Source organism: Ursus americanus, chromosome 8 (genome assembly GCF_024610735.1).
Source record: "Ursus americanus isolate L20-20 chromosome 8, mUrsAme1.1.p, whole genome shotgun sequence".
In the NCBI taxonomy this organism is placed as follows: domain Eukaryota; kingdom Metazoa; phylum Chordata; class Mammalia; order Carnivora; family Ursidae; genus Ursus; species Ursus americanus.
In genome coordinates this window covers 205,104-219,486 of record NC_142134.1, presented here as the reverse complement: position 1 = coordinate 219,486, position 14,383 = coordinate 205,104, and positions in this window count along the sequence as shown.

Sequence of the window (14,383 nt, the reverse complement as noted above, 5' to 3'; positions counted from 1 at the left end):
GAAAGAGAAATATCCTATGCTCTCATGCTTGTGGAATTTCAGAAAGAAAACAGATGAACAGAGTGGAGGGGTGATGAGAGAGGCAAACAAGGAAATAGACTCAAACTTGGAGAACAAACTGAGTGTTGCTGCAGGACAGGGGCGTGGGGGGAAGAGTTAAATGGGTGAGGGGTATTAAGGAGGGCACTTGTGATGAGCACCGGGTACTGTATGCAGGTGAGGAATCACTAAATCCTACCCCTGAAGCGAATATTCCATGGCATGTGAACTAACTGGAATTTAAGTAAAAGAAGAAAGGAAAAAGTGTTCTGCTTCATGAAGAGTGAGGTAAAATTGTAGTGATTTGGGCTGTACTATTCTATAGATGAGAGATGTGAAACACCCTGTTGTAGGATACACTAGTTTCTTATCACATAAGGAGTCCTCAGAAAGCTGCAATGAAAGATTCAGGTCTCAGAGCATGTTCATGTTCCACTGATATGTTACAGTTTGCACAGGTAGGAAAGAAGGTGGAGAGAGAGGCAACAGAATGGGAAAGCAGGTGCGAAACTTTCAATACTTAGCATTATAGCTTTCTCATGAACGCCTTGCGATTTTGGAAGCAGAGGGGGAATCCGGGAGCTTTGCAGGAGACAGGGGAGTTCCAGGACTGGGTAAAGCTGACAGGGGTCCCAGAGGAGAGCTGAATGCATTCTGCAGCAGGGTGTGGGAAGGGGTGGCTGTGGGTCTCCTGGGTGAGAGTTGTGACAGGTGAGGGCTGTGTGCAAGTTCCTGGCTGAGGGCAAGGGAGGCACAGGCGGCGAGCTGGCAGAGAACCTTCTTCTGGGCCACCAGCCTCACCCAACACACAGCCTCGTCTTCTGTTCCTGTCACTCCAATTCAGACTTCTCCGAAGGTGAGTGAGAACACATCAAGAGCATTCTTAACAGAAGGGAAAGCATGTGCAAAGGCTCTGGGGCAGGAGAATTTCAGGTATGTCCAGGAGCAGCAAGAAGGCCCTGTGGCCACAGGAGACACCTTAGGACATGACCTCAGAGAGGTCACAGAAAAAACCATTCCAGGGCTATAACCCCATGAGACCCTGTTTCACTGGGCCATCGTGGCTACAGTGTTGAGAACAGATGACAGAGGGTTGAAGATGGCAAGGCAGGTCAATGACAAAGCTTTTACAGGAACTCAGGCACTGTGGACCAGACAGGTGGCCTTGGATGGAGTGGTTAGACCTATTCTGGGTCCATTTTGAAGATGGAGCTCACAGGATTTGCTGATGGGTTAGCTATTAGGAGCAGGAGAACGGAGGAGTTGGGGTAACTCCCAGCTGTTGTGGGTTGTCCTGATCGAGGGGAAGGAGAGGGTTTCTGGGGGTAGGAGGTAGTCCGTGTTCTGCATGCTGAGGAATGTGCCTTTCCTGGTGGATCTGCTGAGGTTTGTGTCTGGGAGAACCTTTCACATCTCCTCCCTCAGCAATGCTCAAGTACAAGTATTCCCCACTTTTTAAACGTTCACAGTAAGACATTGGGCTTTCTTGAAAGAACTACGTTATTACCCAGCTTCAGTAAGAGGAAGAGACCTGAAGAGGATTTCCCTCTTATGAAAAAAGGTGAACAGTGAGAATCGCGGTCAGCATCTGTTTTGGGGAGAAGCATGACAGAGGCGGAGTGCACCCCAACCAGCTCCTTCCGCTGGGAACCGCTCTCTGCATCCAGCCACCAGCACTTTGAATTGTGTCTGTGAGCCTCTGCTGTGCTTTATCTTCATTTATGCTGGGCCTCCGTCAGAAACTTGTGTCCTGAGGCCTAAGAAAAGCCAAAGAGAAGGAATTTTGGAGTCTGAGGACACTATCTAATTGTTCCGTGTAAATTAATGGCCATTCCTTCTTGACACCATTTCTGCTGTGCAAGGTTTCTCAGAAGCCCTGTACTTTCAAAGAGCAGGGAAACCTATACCCCATGCTGCGGGGTTAGTTTTAGTCTCCATGCTGGACAGAACATTTCATGACTGCCGGATTTTCTCACTCAAACATTGAGACTTTGACCACCTTCACCCGTTTCTAGCACCCCATCTCCGAATCTGGCACCTACCAATCTGCTCTCAGTATCTATGCGTTCAGTATTTGTTTATTCCACATTGAATGTACATGAGAGCATCTGGTATTGGTCTTTCTGTGTCTGAGTTACTTGGCATAAGGCCCCCAAGGTCTGTGTTTCCATGTCTGGTTCTTGTGAATAATGCTGCAGTGAACGTGGGAGTGCATCTGTCTTTTTGAGGCAGTATTTTTGTGTTCTCCAAATCAATACTCAGTAGAGCCATTACTTGTCCATGTGGTAGTTGCATTTATTTTTTCAGGAACCTCCATACCGTTTGTCACAGTGGCTGCACCAATTTCCATTCCCACCAACAGTGCACAGTGTCTCCTCATCTGCACACCCTTGACCCCACCTGGTGTCTGTCTCTGGGACAATTGTTGTTCCAACAGTTGTGAGGGGATAGCCGATTGTGGGTTTGATGATGTTTCCCTGACCATATTAAGTGATGTCGAACAACTTTCTCTGTCTGTTGGCACATGTGTGCCATCTTTGGAAAGTATCTATTCACATATTCCCCCCATTTTTTATACATTTTTTTTGTTTTGATTTGTATGAGTGTTGTGTGTATTTTGGATATTAGCCTCTTCTCACACATATGATTCGCAGATATTTTTTTTCTTATTGGGTCAGTGGCCTTTTTAGTTTTTGCTGGTTTCTTTTGCCGTGTGGAAGATTTCAGTTTGAAGTTGTTCCACTTGTTTATTTTTGCTTTTGTTGCCTTTGCATTTGGTGTCCGATCTGAAGACTCTTTGCCAAAACTAATGTCGAGAGACTTAGTACCTGTGTCTTCTTGGAGGTTTATGGATTCAGGTCTTATGTTCAAATCGTTCATCCATTAAAAATTTTGTGTGTGGTGTAAGAAAGTGACCCAGTTATATTCTTCTGCATTTAGTGTCCAGTTTGCCTGTTACCGCTCACTGAAGAGACAGTCCTTCCCTCATGGTGTATCTTCTGCTGCTGTGTCGTAAGTTAGGATCATCTACGTGTGGGTAAGTTTCTGAGCTTTCTGTTCTGTTCCACTGACCTGGTGTCTGTGTTTCTGCCAGTACCATCCTGTTTTGATGACAACAGCTTTGTAATCTAGCTTGAAATCCAGGAGTGTGTTGACTGCACCTTTCTTTCTCCATGTTACTTTGGGTATTTGGGGTCTTTTGTGATTCCATACAAGTTTGAGGACTGTTATCTATTTCCTCGAATAGTGCCGCTAGAATTCAGATAGGGATTTCATCATATCTGTCGATTGCTTTGGGTACGATGTACATGTTCACATAATTAACTCTTCCAGTTAAGGAGCATGGCGTAAGTTTCCATTTGTTTGTGTTGCCTTCCAAATCTTTGACCCATACATCCTGCGCCCCTTGACACACGTGTTTTTCATTTCCTTTCTGCCATGTGTTGAGTGTACTGTCTTTCTCATTTTTGGTTACTTTTATTCCTAGATTTTTTTTGATGCAATTGTAAATGGCATTGCTTTTTTAATTTATCTTTGCGGAAGTGTGTCATCAGTATACAGAAATGCAAGAAGTTGGGTCATCTGGGTGGCCCCATAGGTGAAGCGTCTGCCTTCAGCTCAGGTCATGAACCCAGAGATCTGGGATCGAGCCCCCTGTTGGGCTCCCCGCTTATCGAGGGTCTGCTTCTCCCTCTTTCTGTCACTCCCCCTGCTCGTACTTTTTCTCTTCCTATCAAATAAATAAATAAAATCTGAAAAAAAAAGACAACAGGTCTCTGTATATTGACTTTATATCCTGCAGCTTTCTTGAATTTGTTTATTCTAACAGATTTTTTTTGTGTGTGTGGAATCTTTCGGGATTTCATGTCCTTTGCAAATATTGATAGTATTCCTGTAAGGATTTCATATCTTTCTCTTTTTTTTAAAATGATGTTAGTCACCCTACAGTACTTCATTTGTTTTTGATGTAGTGTTCCATGATTCATTGTTTGCATATAACACCTAATGTTCATTATGACACGTGCCCTCCTTTTTTTTTAAAGAATTTACTTATTTATTCGACAGATATAGAGACAGCCAGCGAGAGAGGGAACACAAGCAGGGGGAGTGGGAGAGGAAGAAGCAGGCTCATGACGGAGGAGCCTGTTGTGGGGCTCGATCCCATAACGCCGGGATCACGCCCTGAGCCGAAGGCAGACGCTTAACCGCTGTGCCACCCAGGCGCCCCAACACGTGCCCTCCTTAATACCCATCACCAGGATTACCCATTCCCCTTCCTCTCTCTTTCTGCAACCTTCAGTTTGTTTCCCAGTGTTAGTAGTCTCTCATGGTTCGTCTCCCCCTCTCATTCCCCCCTTCACTTTTCCCTTCCTACTCCTAATGTCCTCCATGCTATTCCTTCCATTCCACATAGGAGTCAAAGCATATGATAATTGTCTTTCTCTGCTTGACTTAATTTCACTTAGCATAATCCCCTCCTGATCCATCCACGTTGGTGCAAATGGTGGGTATTCATCCTTTCTGATGACTGAGTAATAGTCCATTGTATAGATGAACCACATCTTCTTTGTCCATTCATCTGCTGAAGGACATCTTGGCTCCTTCCACAGTTTGGATATTATGGACACTGCTGCTATGAACATTGGGATACAGGTGCCCCTTCTTTTCATTACTCTGTGTCTATGGGGTAAATACCCAGTAGTGCAATTGGTGGGTCGTAGGATAGCTCTGTGTTTAACATATTGAGGAACCTCCATATTGGTTTCAAAAGTGGCTGTACCAGCTTGAATTCTCACGAGTAGTGTAAGAGGGCTCCCCTTTCTTCACATCCTCTCTGACTTTTTTTTTTATTTCTGTCTTATTAATTTTTTTTCAAGATTTTATTGATTTATTCTACAGAGATAGAGACAGCCAGCGAGAGAGGGAACACAAGCAGGGGGAGTGGGAGAGGAAGAAGCAGACTCATGACGGAGGAGCCTGATGTGGGGCTCGATCCCATAAGGCCAGGATCACGCCCTGAGCCGAAGGCAGACGCTTAACCAATGTGAGACCCAGGTGCCCCCTGCCTTGTTAATTTTAACCATTCTAACTGGTGTAAGGTGGTATTTCATTGTCGTTTTGATTTGTATTTGCCTGATGGCAATTCATGTGGAGCATTTTTTCATGTGTCGGCCATTTGTATGTCTTCTCTGGAGAAGTATCTCTTTGTGTCTTCTGCCCATTTTTTGGGTGTCGAGTTTGAGGAGTTCTTTATAGATCTTGGATACCAGCCCTTTATCTGTAAAATCATTTGCAGATATCTTCTTCAATTCCATAGGTTGCCTTTTTGTTTTTTGATCATTTGCTTTGCCAAGCAGAAGCTTTTTATCCTGATGAAGTGCCCATAGTTCATTTTTGCTTTTATTTCTTTGCCTTTAGAGACGTGGCTTGCAAGAAGTTGTTGTGTTCAAAGTTGAAGAGTTCTTTTGATTTTGATATGAGACAGGAATCCATTATCTTATTTTCCTGATTGTATTCGAGTCCTCTGTCTTTCTTGGTGAGTCTAGCTAAGTTTGTCAGTTTTGTTTATCGTTCCAAAAAAGGCCGCTCTCATTTTCATTGTTTTTTTTTTTTGTCTTTTTAGTCTCCGTTGGATTTATTTATGCATTCCTTTTTGTTATTTCCTTATTTCTACTAATTTGGGGCTTTGTTTGTTGTTTTATTTTCTACTTCTTTACCACATAAATCAGGTTGTTTATTGGAGAGCATTCTCATGGATTGATGAAGACTTGAATTTCTATGAATGTCCCCCATAAAGTTACTTTTGCTGCATCACATAAGTTTTTGTAGGTTGTCTTTTTATCAGTGTCAAGGTACTTCTAAAAAATTTTTGATTTCTTCTTTGACTGTTGGTTGTTCAGTAGCTTGTTGTTAAATCTCCACATATTTTTTTAAGATTATTTAGGTATCTGACAGAGAGTGAGACAGCAAGAGAGGGAACGCAAGCTGGGTGGTGGGAGAGGGAGAAGCAGGCTTCCGAATGAGCAACGAGCCTGATTTGGAGCTAGATCCCAGAATCCTGGGATCAAGACCCGAGCTGAAAGGAGATCCTTAATGACTGAGCCACCCAGGCCCCAAAAATCTCCACCTATTTTTGACCGTCCCATTTTTTTCTTGAGACTGATTTCTAGTTTCATATCATTGTGGATGGACAAGATTTGAAGCAGAAGGTGAAGAGAGCATTCAGATGAAAGGTTTGTTTCCTGGAGGGTTTTCTGAGGGCAGACCATGAGTTCAGTGGGGACGGAGGAAGGTTTTGTGAGACGGGGGTGGGGTTAACCCTTGTTAGAATTACTGACTACTACCATGCAGGCTGTGTGCTACCGTTCACACCGTAGTCCTGATGGACGTGTACTTCATTAGAAATATTTTCTAGGAGGTGTAGGCATAGCCTTCACTTAAAAAAAGATGGCATGTGGGTTCATGGCATGACCCCAGGTCACCAACCAGGATGTATGGTATTGTGGGAGATCAGAAACAGGCTTTCTGTGGGAAGTGACAGAAATAAGGTATGGTGAGCTCCATGACCATAGGTGAGGTCCCGAGTGACGCACTGGGTGTTGGGTTCTGTGGATCTGTCTCATCATGTTCTGTGGAATTCAGGGACACCCTCCTGTCTGTGGATTTGTGTGGAGACAGGTAGACATCAGTGTCTGGCCAGGCACGAGGGTCTCACTGGCCCACCACCAGAGGTGTAGCGTGCGGGGGAGCCACTGCTTGGTTTCCACGAAAGCTGACCAGGGTCTGTGACCGTGATTCCTAGCAGCCGCAAGGGGAGAGGAGGCCGGGGGTGGTGCACACTTCCTAGACTTGTGGTCAGGACTAGTCTGGATCCCACTGAAGTCAGCCACACCGGGCACAGAAGGTACCCAGTCAGTGTAGCTGTGGGCACTGCTCCCATGGTACTTTTGGGCCAGCTCCATGCTGCCACCTCCTGCTTTTCATCATCATCTTCAAGGTCATGTGCCTCTGCTCTTGCCCCATGGCCTCCGGGGTATTGTCCGTCCTCCATCTGGTCCTCGTCCCTGGTGCCCTGTGCAGTCCGATGCCAGGGTAGCCTTCTCGAGACAAACATCTGGCCCTGATGGAACACTTCCATGGATCTCGGGTGATGCGAGGATGATGCCCTGCCCTGGAAGGGGGCTGCAGGTCCCCAATCAGGACAGCCATGTCTCCCTTTTCAGCATGGCCTGCCCTCCCCTTAGTCTTCTTCAGGGAAGCTCTCCCCACTTCCTGAGATGACAGCTCTGAACTTAAAAATGAATGTTATTTTACATATCTCTATGCCTTAGTTCATCCATGGCATGTCTTTCAACCCCGTTAGTGGGGTTTTTTTAGCAGTTCTGAAGGGCTGTCTGCTCAAGGAGGGGACGACCTGGGTGGGGCAGCTTTCCCTCTCATCTCCCTCAGCATGTCTCTGAGCCCTGAGGCCAGCTGTCCCACTGAAGATTGAGGGACTAGAGCCAGCCCATCCTGAGCACAGGCTGTGTCAGCTCATAGACTGATGCGTGTTGGAGCGGTGGGCAGCTGGCATGGGTCAGGGGCAGGCAGTGTCTCCTTCTCATTCCTTCCCTCCCTTCCTCCCAGAGGTAGCTCAGAGCAGCCTTCAACCCCTGCATCTCCAGATCCCTTGACCTGTGCCTCCTGTGTTCAGCTGCTGACCTTGGAGTTTCGCATGGATTCTACCTCCCGTACCCTCTCCCATAGCAGTTCCTGGATCAGGGGAGGGTCGGACCCTTGTCTGTTTTTGGTCTTCTTCCTTTCCCACACCAAGCCCACCCACCTTTGCATCTTCCATGTATGTGCTTGGAAGCAAGCCCATCCACAGGGAACCTATTAGCCAAATGGATCCAGGCAATGAACATTGAAGTAGAGATCCAGGATCCATAATAAACCTGCTCTGAAACCTGTCCCAAAGTCTGTGACTCTCTCACACTGAAACAGAAACAATAATAGCTTTCTGGACTGTGAAGTGATATGTCTTTCTACTTCCAATCTTGAATGCAAAGGTGCTGAGCCTGGACTGAAAAGGACCATGGCTCCCGTGGGCTGGGATCCACGGGAAGAACTCAGTGAAATCTGAATTTGAGGCATGGAGTGAATAATTATTGTAGAGTGAATCCTCCCAAGTAGGGCTCATGCACATTGCACAGGAAAAGCTTTTTCAAAGAGCTTCCTGAAAGAAAAATCTTTTTTTAAAATTTATTTTAATTCCACTAGAGCTAACATACAATGTTACATTAGTTTCAGGTATACAATAGAGTGATTCAGTAATTCTACATATTACTCAGTGGTCATCAAGAAAAGTGTCCTCTTAATCCCCTTCATCTATTTCACTCATCCCTCTATCCACCTCCTCTCTGGTAACCTTCCGTTTGTTCTCTATTGAAAAGAGTTTGTATTTTGGTGTGTCTCCTTTTTCTCTTTTAGTTATTTATTTTTGTTTGTTTCTTAAATTCCCCATTAGAGTGACATCGTATGGCATTTGTCTTTCTCTGACTGACTGATTTTAGTTAGGATAATACTCTCTAGCTCCATCCATATGGCTGCAAATGGCAAGGTTTCATTCTTTTTCAAGCCGAGTAATACTCCATTGTGTGTGTGTGTGTGTGTGTGTGTGTGTGTGTGTGTGTGAATACACACATCTATCATCTCATTTGTCAATTTTTCTACAGACACTTGGGTTGCTTCCATATTGTGATATTGTAAATAATGGTGCAAGAAACATAGGGGTGCACGTATCCTTTTACGTTACTGTTTTCCTATTCTTTGGGTAAATATGAGTAGTGTGAATGTTGGATCGTAGGGTAGTTCTATATTTAATTTTTTGAGGAACCTTCATACTGTTTTCCACGGTGGCCACCGCAGTTTGCATTCCCACCCACAGTTCACGAGGATTCCCCTTTATCCACATCCTCCCAACAGCTGCTCTTTGTTGTGCTTTTGATGTTAGCCATTCTGACAGGTTTGAGGTATTACCTCATTGTCCTTTGGATTTACATTTTCCTGATGATGGGTGATGTTGAACATCTTTTCACGGGACTGTTGGCCATTTGTATTTCTTCTTTGGAGAAATGTCTGTCCATGTCTTCTGCCTATTTTTTAACTGGATTATTTGTTTTTTGGGGGTTGAGTAGTATCAGTTGTATATGTTTTGGACACTATCCCTTTATTGCATATGATCTTTGCAAATATCTTCTCCCTTTGAGTAGGTTGTCTTATTATTTTTACGTTTTCATTGTTCTTCTGCCGTGTGGAAACTTTTTATTTTGCTGTATTCCCAATAGTTTATTTTTGCTTTCATTTCCTTTGCCTCAGGACACAGTCTAGAAAAACGTTGGTATGGTCCATGTCAAGAAGTTACTGTCTTCCCTCCTGTAGGATTTTTATGGATTCAGGTCTCATATTGAGGTCTTGAAACTGTTTTGTGTTTGTCTTTATTGTGTAAGAAAGCAGTCTAATTTCATTCTTTTGTGCGTAGCTGTCTAGTTTTCCCAACACCGTTTGTTGTAGAGACTGTCCTTTTCCCTTTTGGTATCGTTGCTTGCTTTGTGGAAGATTCATGGACCACATAATTGTGGGTTTCTGTCTGAACTTGTATCCTGTTCCTTTGGTCGCTGTCTCTATTTTTGTGCCGTACTGTCTTGTTAGGATGACTGCAGCTTTGTAGTATAACCTGAAATCTGAAATTGTGAGTCCTCCACCTTTGTTTTTCTTTTCCACATTGCACTGGCTGTTCGGAATCTTTAGTGGTTCCATACAAATGTTTAGGATTGTTTATTCGAGGTCTTTTGTTCTTTAATTTAAATTCAATTAGCCAACTTACAGTACATCATTCGTTTCAGATGTAGTCTTCAATAAATTTTCAGTCTTGTGTATCACCCAGTGCTCATTGTATCGTGTGACCTCCTTAATGCTACTCACCCAGTTACCCCCCCCAACTTCTCCTCCAACAATCATCAGTTTCTTGCGATAGTTAAGAGTCCATCATGGGTTTTCTCCCTCTCTGATGACTTCCCATTCTATTTTCCCTTCCTTCCCCTATGGTCACCTTCCTTGTTTCTGATATTCCACATAGGAGTGAAAGCATATGATCATTGTCTTTCTTTCATTGACTTATTCCACTCAGCATAATACCCTCCAGCTCCACCCAGGTCGGTGTGATGGTAAGTATTCATCCTATCTGATGGCTGAGTAATATCCCATTATATATATGATCCACATCTTCTTTATCCATTCATCTATCCATGGTCATCTGCACTCCTTCCGCAGCTTCTCTATTATGGATATTGTTGCTATGAACACTGGTGTGCATGTGTCCTGTCTTCACTACCTCTGTCTCTGGGGGTAAATACCCAGTAGTGCAATTGCTGGGACATAGGGTAGCTTTATTTATAACTTCTTGAGGAAATTCTGTACCATTTTCAAGAGTGGCTGTACCGGACTGCATTCGTACAGGGGTGTAAGAGGGTTCCCGTTTCTCCATATCCTCTCCAACATATATAGTTTCATGTCTTCTTATTTTTAGATATTCGGCCTCGTGTGATATGGCATCTATAGGGGTTTACATTTGTATTTCCCTGAAGCCAAGTGATATGAAGCATTTATGCATGTATCTTTTGATCACCAGTACATCGTTATCAGTGAAATGACTTCCCATTTTAATCTATCTCAAGACCTAAAGCTGGGGAAGGCACTGAAGCTGGATGATGCCATTGGTTGGAAGTGTGGAGAATTTCAAAAGATCTCCGTGGAGAGCAAGTTTAAAGGTCAGTGTGAAGCTACTAATTGGATCCGGGGAGATCTCTGAAAGTGGGGGTTGCCTGGGATGGGCTGAGGGGGGCCCTCCGATTTTCCTATGAATCCTTGCTTCCGCCCCAAATGGACAGTTTCTTGCTGTGGGGCAGGCTGAGTCCTCTAGTCGTGCAGAGGTGAGCCCAATGCCTGGCGCCTTGGAGGCAGGCAAACGGGGAGGGACCCTCAGCAGAAGACCCAGGGTTAGGTTAGGCCTCAAGAGACAGCAGGTCCGAACTGCCCAGTGCTCAGAGAACTCCCAGGCTGAGTGAGATGAGGGCACAAGGGCGGGTGAGTGTGAGCCTTGGGGTTTCATCTGGAAGGGCCCACAAAAGTCGGGGTTCACCAGAAGGGGCTCTCAGGGGGTGCCCCAATTCTCTTGCCCTGAATGCTCTGTTGTGCCCCCAAACGGTACAGTTTCCTGTGGGCTGCAGGCTGAGTCCTACAGTGGGGCTTGGGTTTCCCCAATCCCCCGGAGTGGGGTGCCAGGGCCCTGGGGAGGGGCCCCTCTGTGGCCAACCTAGGGTAAGGGTTAGGGTCCAGGAGCCCGGAAGGGACTATCTGCAAGCTGTGCGGCGAGCTCTGTGGAGGGCTGAGAGGAGGCCATGGGGGAGGGTGAGAATGGGCCTCAGGGTTGGGGCATGGGAGGCTGCCAAAGGATGGGGATGGGCTCCGGGGGCCTCCCCAAGTTCTCGTGCCCTGTAGGCTCCGTAGAGCCCCAAGGGGCACGGTTTCCTGTCAGGTGGCAAGCTGAGTCCTGCAGTGGGGCATAGGTATCCCAGTTCCCCCGGGCTGCGGTGTAAGGCTCCTGGGGAGGCCCCCACACCCACAGTCGACCTAGGGCTAGGTTTAGGCCCAGGAGCCCCGCAGGCCCGATCTGCTGGCTGTATGGCTAGTTACACGGGCTGAGGTGAGGGTGTGGGGGAGGGTGAGCGTGGGCCTCAGGGTTGGGGTGCGGGAGGCCACCGAAGTTCGCTGGTGTCTTAGGAAGGCCCTACTGGTTCTCCTGCCCTGAATGCTCTATGGCCTCCCAGGGTGCACGGTTTCCTGCGGGGTGGCAGACTGAGTCCTGCTGTGAGGCTCAGGTGTCCCGAATCCCCGCGGCTGCAGCTCCAGGCTCCTGGGGAGGGGCCCCTCCACAGATGAACTAGGGTTAGGGTTGGGGCCCAGGAACCCCGCAGGCCAGATCTGCCCAGTATATGGCGAGCTCCGCCGCGGCCTGAGGTGAGGGTGCGGGATGGGGTGAGCATGGGCTTCAATGGTGGGTTTAGGGATCGCCGAAGTTCGCCGGGGGCTCTGGGGGCCCTCCTGGTTCTCCCGCCCTGAATGCTCTACAGCCTCCCAAGGGGCACGGTTTCCTGCGGGCTGGCAGGCTTTGTCCTGCAGTGGGGCTCAGGTGTCCCCAGTCCCTGGTGCTGCGGCACTGGGCCCCAGGGGAGGGGCCCTACCCAGCGGACCTAGGGTCAGGTCTAGGCCTCAGGAACCTGGCAGGCCTGATCTGCCGGCTCTGCGTCGAGGTCGGTGGCAAGCTGAAGGGAAGGCGTGGGGCAGGATGAGCATGGGCCTCAGGGTTGGGGTGTAGGGGGCTGCCGAGGATCACTGGTGGCTCAGGGGGGCCCTACCAGTTCTTCTGCACAGGATGCTCTGCAGCGCCCCAAGGGGCATGGTTTCCTGAGGGGTGGCAGGCTTAGTCCCGTGGTGGGGCTCAGGTGTACACAATCCCCGGGGTTAGGGTACGGATTAGGGTATGGGTTAAGGTTAGGGTATGGGTTACGGTTAGGGTATGGGTGAGGGTAGGGGTTAGGGTTAGGGTAAGGAGAGGGTACGGGTTAGGGTTGGGTTTAGGGGTTACAGGTTAGAGGTTATGGGTTAGGGTACAGATTAGGGTTTAGGGTACGGGTTAGGGTTTAGGGTTTGGGTTTAGGGTTAGGGTTAGGGTTGGAGTACGGGTTAGGTTTAGGGTACGGGTCAGGGTTAGGATATGGGTTAGTCTACGCATTAGGGTACGGTTTAGGGTACGGGTTAGGGTACGGTTTAGGGTAAGTGTTTGCGTACGGATTTGGGTACGGCTTAGGGTACGGGTTATGGTTAGGGTACGGGTTAGGGAACGGGTTAGGGATAGGGATTGGGTACGGTTTAGGGTTAGGGTATGGGTTAGGGTAAGGGTTAGGGTACAGGTTAGGGTTAGGTATGGGTTAGGCTATGGGTTAGGGTCCGGGTTAGAGATAGGGTACGGGTTAGGGTATGGGTTAGGGTACGGGTTAGGGTATGGGTTAACGTTAAGGTAAGGGTATGGGTTAAGGTTAAGGTAAGGGTACTGGTTAGGGTTAGGGTACAGGTAGGGTTAGGGTACGGGTCATGGTACAAGTTAGGATATGGGTTAGGGTCAGGGTTTAGGGTTTAGTGTTAAAGTAAGGGTATGGGTTAGGGTACTTGTTAGGGTTACGGTTAGGTTTAGGGTACGGTTTAAATTACGGGTTAGGGTATAGTTTAGGGTTAGGGTTAGGGTACGGGTTAGAGTACGTGTTAGGGTTTCGGTTAGGGTTAGGGTATAGGTTAGGGTTAGGGTTAGGGTACGGGTTAGGGTTAGGTTTAGGTTTAGGTTACGATTTAGGGGTAGGGTTAGCTGAAGGGGTAGGGTTAGGGGTAGGGTTAGGGGTATGGTAGGGGTCGGGGTTGGGTTAGGGTTTAGGATTAGGTTTTGGGGTTAGTGGTTAAGGTTAGGGTTTAGTGTTTAGGGTTTCGGGATTAGGGTTAGGGGTTAGGGTTTAGGGTTTAGTGTTAATGTTAGGGTTTAGGGTTTAAGGATTAGGGTTTAGGGTTAGGTTTAGGGTAGGGTTAGGGTTAGGGTAAGTGTTAGGGGTTAGGGTTAGGATTAGGGGTTAAGGTTTAGGGTTTAAGGTTAGGGCTTAGGGTTTAGGGTTAGGGTTAGACCCCAGTAGGCCAGCAGGACCGATGCGCCGGCTGTGCGGCAAGTGGAGGAGTGGGACGATTGAGGGTGCTGGTGAGCTGGAGTATGGTATCCCGCGTTTTGGCGCAGGGGACCTTTGAACACCACTACTGGCTCGGAGGGCCCTGCCCATTCTCCCGCCCTGAATGACCGGCGGCGCCCCTAGCGGCCTGGGTCATGGCGGGGTGGCAGTGTGAGTCTGGCACTGCGGTTTGGGGGTCCCCAATGCCATGCGTTACAGCGCAAGAGCCCTTGGGAGGGGCCCCTGGGGCCGTCCTAGGGTTACTGTTAGCACCCAGGAGTCCGGTAGACATGATCCGCCAGCTGTGCAGTAGCGGAGGGCCAGGCCAAGGTGAGGGCGCTGGCGAGCTGGGGTGTGGGCCCATGCAGTTTGGCACGGGGGCCATGGAAGGTTGCCTGGGGATTGGATGGCCCTGCCGGTTCTCCCGCCCTGAATGGCCAGAGGCGCCCCTAGCGACCCGGGTCGTGGCGGGGCAGCACGGTGAGTATGGCGCTGGGGCTCGGGTATCCCCAATCCCTGGCGTTGCTGCGCCAGGCCCC